Below are 7,277 nucleotides of genomic sequence, written 5' to 3' on the forward strand. Positions count from 1 at the left end.
GACAATAATGAATCCATAGATATAAGCTTATTCATCATTTCTTTTGCTGTTTTTTAGTCAGTAGCAATATTGTGTGGAAAAGCAAGGTGGTAAACAAAACTAGGTGATGGTGATGGCAAAAGTTCGTGTATGGGAAAGACAAATCTGTATCAAAACTAAATGTCTAGAAAATCTAAAAATCTATCGCCACTAGGGAGTAATATCATATTGAAGGCTCAGTATTGCTTTTGCTGTTGGCAGGCTGATCACTCAATAGTGGTGGCAGTAAGATTAGACTTGGTGAGAGAAAGTCTACACTGTTGACCCTTGCATAGCCCACACCCCTGACCTGTGGCAATTTTTTATAGACAATTATTGCATAAGCACTGGGTTGGCTGGAGAGAAAAGCTAAATGATATCTAAAACTCACTCTTCTTGTCCATCTGATTATTGACAGTCTTCTATGCAGTAGATCTCTATGATCATGAGACACAAAAATCCATACTCTGTGGCCATTCTGAAGTTGTTCATCCTCACATACCACTTTGAAGCCCAGATCTTCTAGTCAATAATTCTTCAGTTGTATGCCTTTGAAGACCCTGATCATTTGGCCAAAACTTCAGCTACTAGGAATAACATAATATATATCTACATCACTTCAGGCCTTCTTTTCTTCTAGGTGAGGGGGGAAAAGCCAGATGAATGTTTGAACTTCGGTCTTCTAGAATTTTCTTTACCCAGTGTCCTTCAGGGTCATCTCTGAGTGGGACTGGAATAGCATTAGTCACACCCATGATGTCATAGGTTTGAAGGAAAAGTGGCAATGCCACAAAACAAAGTGTCACCTGGGTCTGACTTACATGCTCAAGCAACTTAACTTATATCTTAGCTTCTGCTAAAGTTCAATATCATTGATGACATAATACAGCTGTATAGGCCTGAATTTATAGCTCAATAATTAGATGATATTTATTTCACAATTAGATAGTATCCAGGTGCTCCAAAACCCTGGTGCCCTTCATTACCATTCTCCTATCTGAGTTTCACTAACTGCATCCTTACCTATCATAGTTATTTCGAGTACTATTGGATCTGTTATGTCATAAGGCCCAACTGGTAGACACATGTATTTCCCGCACTGTCTGCAAAGCCTTCTTTTGCTTTGGGCATAAATCAAAGCTGAAAGCTTTACTGGTAACAAGAAATAGATTGGAGCAGCATTTTCCAACATATTCCAATGTATTATATGTTGACCTAGAATCCAACAATTCTATCAGTTATGTCACAATCAAAATGGAAGTATGAGTGCTTAATTCTAAGACTTTCTAACTTCTGGTATGCCAGCAATAGTGTATATTCTCATCAGAGCAATCTAGATAAATCTTTGGCTGCAGGAAGCACTATTGCTTTACTTCCTGTGTGAGTACCAAAAGAGCTTGAAATCTTGTTTTCAATCTTTTGAGAAATTACAGAATATTGCTAAAGTTTCAAGCAGAATTACACAGAATAAAATGGTATAGTTTACTTCCTGTTTCTCTCTGAGGCACTCTAAGGTTAATTTGTATTGAAGCACCCTACAACTGAGTCATTCGTTTCCTGCCCTGAAATTAGAAATGACAAGAAGTCTTAATGCAGAAACCATTTTGAGATAATTATGTCTTGATTATAAGTATTTAAGTTTTCATATGCACGTAGGATTCATCAGAGATTCCAGTAAATACTTCAATGCCTGAAGTCTATTATTCTAGATCTAATATTATTCTGGGATAACTGGTTCAAGATGGCAATATTAATGAGCCAATTATGTAATATCACGGCACTATAACTTTTCTTCCATTGTGCAAATTCATTTGAATTTTCCCATATAATGTTCTTATCTTGGAAATTCAGACTTAATGTCCTTCATCAAGAAAGCTGAAGACTACTCCATATTCTTAGTTGTTAAATTAATCATTGAATCCATTCCTTAGCACTTGCCTTTGACTCAAAAAAGAGAATAGGTCATCTTCATTTATTACTGGGTAAAATCAAAAACAAATCATCCTATAATTACACCAGTGATGTGGAATGAGGCACTGGCTATGTCAGGGTGGTTTTCAGGAAAATGTCAACAATCAGAAGCTTTCTGAGAAGTGACACTGAAATATGGCATCTTCCTTTATATATCAGAGAACTGAAGTCTTTTTTTCTTTAAGGATATCTTCAACCAGTGGTTGTTTTCATCCCAACCTATTACCTACTGATTACGTAGTAATGAATACTGATCAGCTTAGTAAGCAGAGAAAGAATTGTCTAAATCAAATCACTCCGACGAGCTGAATCATATTTTGGGTGGGACATCAATCACAATTTGAACTTCTTCAACAGTGCTGTTTATAGACTATAGCCAACTCTCAAATAAGCATATAAAATAACTCATTCTTAAATTGTCTCATATCAGTAAAGTATGAGCAATGTGTTTCTGCAGAGGGTAAATTTTAAAGAATTAATGATGGATTATTGAGTTATAGTATCTATCTTTACAAATGAGAAAGATAACTCACAAAGGTCTTTGCCATGAGGATAAATGCTATAATAGTTCATTTCATATAGATTATTGAACTTAATATTCTATTGCATTCCTCATTCCTTAAAATTAATTTCCATTGAAAAATTTTCCATTTATGCACCAAGACAACAACAACCACTGTACATAAGAGGAAAGCATGCTAATGAAGCAAATCTGAACTGAGAAGAAAAATACTCTGAAGCCACCCCTAATGCTTTGCCCTCTTATGTATGAAACTCCTAAAGTTTTGCCCTCCTATGTATAAAACTGGCATGACACATAAATGAACAAAGAGGTCAGTCACTGTGGAGCAGATGTCCTTGCCCCTACATAATTGAAAGTAATGAAATTATATTTTTAAGCACCTGTTTTGCTCATGAATTTCTATAGGTTTATTTCAAATAGATGGAGTGGCCTAAAACATAAACTTACTCTTCAGCAACTACATTAATAAAAGCAGCATAAGGAGGAAGAAATTTCTGAGTAGCTTTCTCAACCAACATTGTATGCAATAAGATTTTGAAATCAGAATTATTTTGCAATGTGTTTTAAAGTAGTTACTACTGACAGAGCAAGATGGCGGAGGAGTAGGAGACCTAGATTTCGTCTAGCCCGGACCGACAAGGGTGGGACAATTCTGCCTCCGGCAAAGACATATGGGAACCACTGCAACAGGCCCCTCCCCCAGAAGATCAGCACGAACAGCCAGCAAGCCAAGACCAAGTTTACCGATCAAGGAGAACAGGAGAACTCCAGCAATAGGGGAATACTGCACATAGAATTCATGCCTTTTTTTTACCATGATTCATTAGTTTTTCAGTTAATTTTTTAAATGGTTTTTTAATTTTTCTTTTTCCCTTTTTCAACCAAAATCTTATCAATCCCTTTTTTTAAAAAAACATTTTTTATTTTTCATTTTTAGAGTCATATTTTATCCCTCCATAGTAGTTACCCTTATTTTTTGCATATATACATAAGTTGTTCTCTCTTTAAAATTTTGAGATACAGTTTCTTCTAACAGATCAAAATATACCCTAAATCACTAGTGTATGGCTTTGTTCTAGTCTCCTGCCTGATCACATTCTCTCCCTTTTTATTTCTTTTTCTTTTTTTTTTTAAATCTTCTTCTTTCTTTTTTCGAACAACTTACTGTATCAATTCCTTTTATAAAATCTTTTATAATTTTCATCTTTACAGTCATCTTCCATCCCTTCATTGTATCAACCCTTATTTTGTACATATATAAGTCTTTCTTCCTTTAAAATTTTAGGAGGCACTTTTTTCTAACAGACCAAAATACGCCCAAATTCTAGTATGTGGCACTGATCTAATGACTAGCCTGATCATATTTGATCATATTCAGTTTTTTCTTATTGTTCTGTTTTTGTATTTATCTTTTTCTTTTTGTTATTTTTTTCTTTCTTTTCTCTTTCTTTTTTCTTTCTTTCCCTTTCTCTTCCCCTGGTTTCAGGTCTTTTCTGATTTGTATAGAGTATATTTGCTGGGGACGTTGTTAACCTGTTAGCATTCTGTTCTCTCTTTCATCTATTCTCCTCTGGACAAAATGACAAGACGAAAAAAATCACCTCAGCAAAAAGAACAAGAGATAGTACAGTACCGTCAGCCAGGGACCTACTCAATACGGACATTAGTACGATGTCGGACCTAGAGTTCAGAATCATGACTTTAAAGATACTGGCTGGGCTTGAAAAAAGCATGGAAGTTATTAAAGAAACCCTTTCTGGAGAAATAAAAGAACTAAAATCTAACCAAGTCAAAATCAAAAAGGCTATTAATGAGGTGCAATCAAAAATGGGGGCACTAACTGCTAGGACAAGTGAGGCAGAAGAGAGAATCAGTGATATAGAAGACCAAATGATGGAAAATAAAGAGGCTGAGAAAAAGAGAGATAAACAACTACTGGATCATGAGGGCAGAATTCGAGAGATAAGCGATACGATAAGACGAAACAACATTAGAATAATTGGGATCCCAGAAGAAGAAGAAAGAGAGAGAGGGGCAGAAGGTATATTGGAGCAAATAATAGCAGAGAACTTCCCTAATGTGGGGAAGGAAACAGGCATCATTCCAGGAGGCACAGAGAACCCCTCTCAAAATCAATAAAAATAGGTCAACACCCCTACATCTAATAGTAAAACTTACGAGTCTCAGAGATAAAAAGAAAATCCTGAAAGCAGCTCGGGAGAAGAGATATGTAACCTACAGTGTAGAAATATTAGATTGGCAAAAGACCTATCCACAGACCTGGCAGGCCAGAAAGGACTGGCATGATATCTTCAGAGCATTAAACGAGAAAAATGTGCAGCCAAGAATACTATATCCAGCTAGGCTCTCACTGAAAATTGAAGGAGAGATAAAAATCTTCCAGGACAAACAAAAACTAAAGGAATTTGCAAACAGAAAACCAGCCCTCCAAGAAATATTGAAAGGGGTCCTCTAAGCAAGGAGAGAGCCTAAAAGCAGCATAGATCAGAAAGGAACACAGACAATATACAGTAACAGTCACCTTACAGGCAATACAATGGTACTAAATTCATACCTTTCAATAGTTACCCTGAATGTAAATGGGCTAAATGCCCCAATCAAAAGACACAGGCTATCAGATTGGATTAAAAAACAAGACCCGCTCTTTCTGCCGCCATCTTGGTTCCGCATTCCCCTCACAAAATGCCTGGTGAAGCCACAGAAACCGTCCCTGCTACAGAGCAGGAGTTGCCACAGCCCCAGGCTGAGACAGGGTCTGGAACAGAATCTGACAGTGATGAATCAGTACCAGAGCTTGAGGAACAGGATTCCACACAGGCAACCACACAACAGCCCCAGCTGGCAGCAGCTGCTGAAATCGATGAAGAACCAGTCAGTAAAGCAAAACAGAGCCGGAGTGAAAAGAAGGCACGGAAGGCTATGTCCAAACTGGGTCTTCGACAGGTTACAGGGGTTACAAGAGTCACTATCCGGAAATCTAAGAATATCCTCTTTGTCATCACAAAACCAGATGTCTACAAGAGCCCAGCTTCAGATACCTACATAGTTTTTGGGGAAGCCAAGATCGAGGATTTATCTCAGCAAGCACAACTAGCAGCTGCTGAGAAATTCAAATTTCAAGGTGAAGCTGTCTCAAACATTCAAGAAAACACACAGACTCCAACTGTACAAGAGGAGAGTGAAGAAGAAGAGGTTGATGAAAGCGGTGTAGAGGTTAAGGACATAGAATTGGTCATGTCACAAGCAAATGTGTCAAGAGCAAAGGCAGTCCGAGCCCTGAAGAACAACAGTAATGATATTGTAAATGCTATTATGGAATTAACAATGTAACCATCTGAAAACGAGGACTTTTTTTGGTGTTTCAAAAGAATAACTGCAGCTTGGTTTGAAATTTGTACTGTTTCTATCATTAATAAAGTTATGGCTTCTTGTTGGATGAAAAAAAAAAAAAACAAGACCCATCGATATGCTGTCTGCAAGAGACTCATTTTAGACCCAAAGACACCCCCAGATTGAAAGTGAAGGGGTGGAAAACCATTTACCATGCTAATGGACACCAAAAGAAAGCTAGGTGGCAATCCTTATATCAGACAAATTAGATTTTAAAACAAAGACTGTAATAAGAGATGAGGAAGGACACTGTAGCCTACTTAAAGGGTCTATCCAACAAGAAGATCTAACAATTATAAATATCTATGCCCCTAACATGGGAGCAGCCAATTATATAAGGCAATTAATAACGAAAGCGAAGAAAAACATTGACCACAATACAATAATACTGGGGGACTTTAACACCCCCCTGACTGAAATGGACAGATAATCTAAGCAAAAGATCAACAAGGAAATAAAGACTTTAAATGACACACTGGACCAAATGGACTTCACAGACATATTCAGAACATTCCCTCCCAAAGCAACAGAATACACATTCTTCTCTAGTGCCCATGGAACATTCCCCAGAATTGATCACATCCTAGGTCACAAATCAGGTCTCAACCGGTACCAAAAGATTGGGATTATTCCCTGCATATTTTCAGACCACAATGCTTTGAAACTAGAACTCAATCACAAGAGGAAAGTTGGAAAGAACTCAAATACATGGAGGCTAAAGAGCATCCGACTAAAGAATGAATGGGTCAGCCAGGAAATTAAAGAAGAATTAAAAAAATTCATGGAAACCAATGAAAATGAAAACACAACTGTTCAAAATCTTTGGGATACAGCAAAGGCAGTCCTGAGAGGAAAGTATAGAGCAATACAAGCCTTTCTCAAGAAACAAAGAAGGTCTCAAATACACAACCTAACCCTACACCTAAAGGAGCTGGAGAAAGAACAGCAAAGAAAGCCTAAACCCAGCAGGAGAAGAGAAATAATAAAGATCAGAGCAGAAATCAATGAACTAGAAACCAAAAGAACAGTAGAACAGATCAATGAAACTAGGAGCTGGTTCTTTGAAAGAATTAACAAGATTGATAAACCCCTGGCCAGACTGATCAAAAAGAAAAGAGAAATGACCCAAATCAACAAAATCATGAATGAAAGAGGAGAGATCACAACCAACACCAAAGAAATACAAACAATTAAAAGAACATATTAGGAGCAACTCTATGCCAGCATATTAGATAACCTGGAAGAAATGGGTGCATTTCTAGAGATGTATCAACTACGAAAATTGAACCAGGAAGAAATAGAAAACCTGAACAGCCCTATAACCAAAGGAAATTGAAGCAGTCATCAAAAATCT

At 37.1% G+C, this 7,277-nt stretch overlaps 1 pseudogene; it reads left to right on the top strand.

The window, feature by feature from the left end:
• Window positions 1–5,179: 5,179 nt before the first annotated feature.
• On the top strand, window positions 5,180–5,985 carry LOC112823207 (nascent polypeptide-associated complex subunit alpha pseudogene; annotated as a pseudogene).
• The last annotated feature ends 1,292 nt before the right edge of the window (window positions 5,986–7,277 follow it).

Source organism: Callorhinus ursinus, unplaced genomic scaffold, assembly GCF_003265705.2.
Source record: "Callorhinus ursinus isolate GAN/ISIS: 27379988/994484 unplaced genomic scaffold, GSC_fseal_2.0 scaffold5, whole genome shotgun sequence".
Lineage (NCBI taxonomy): Eukaryota > Metazoa > Chordata > Mammalia > Carnivora > Otariidae > Callorhinus > Callorhinus ursinus.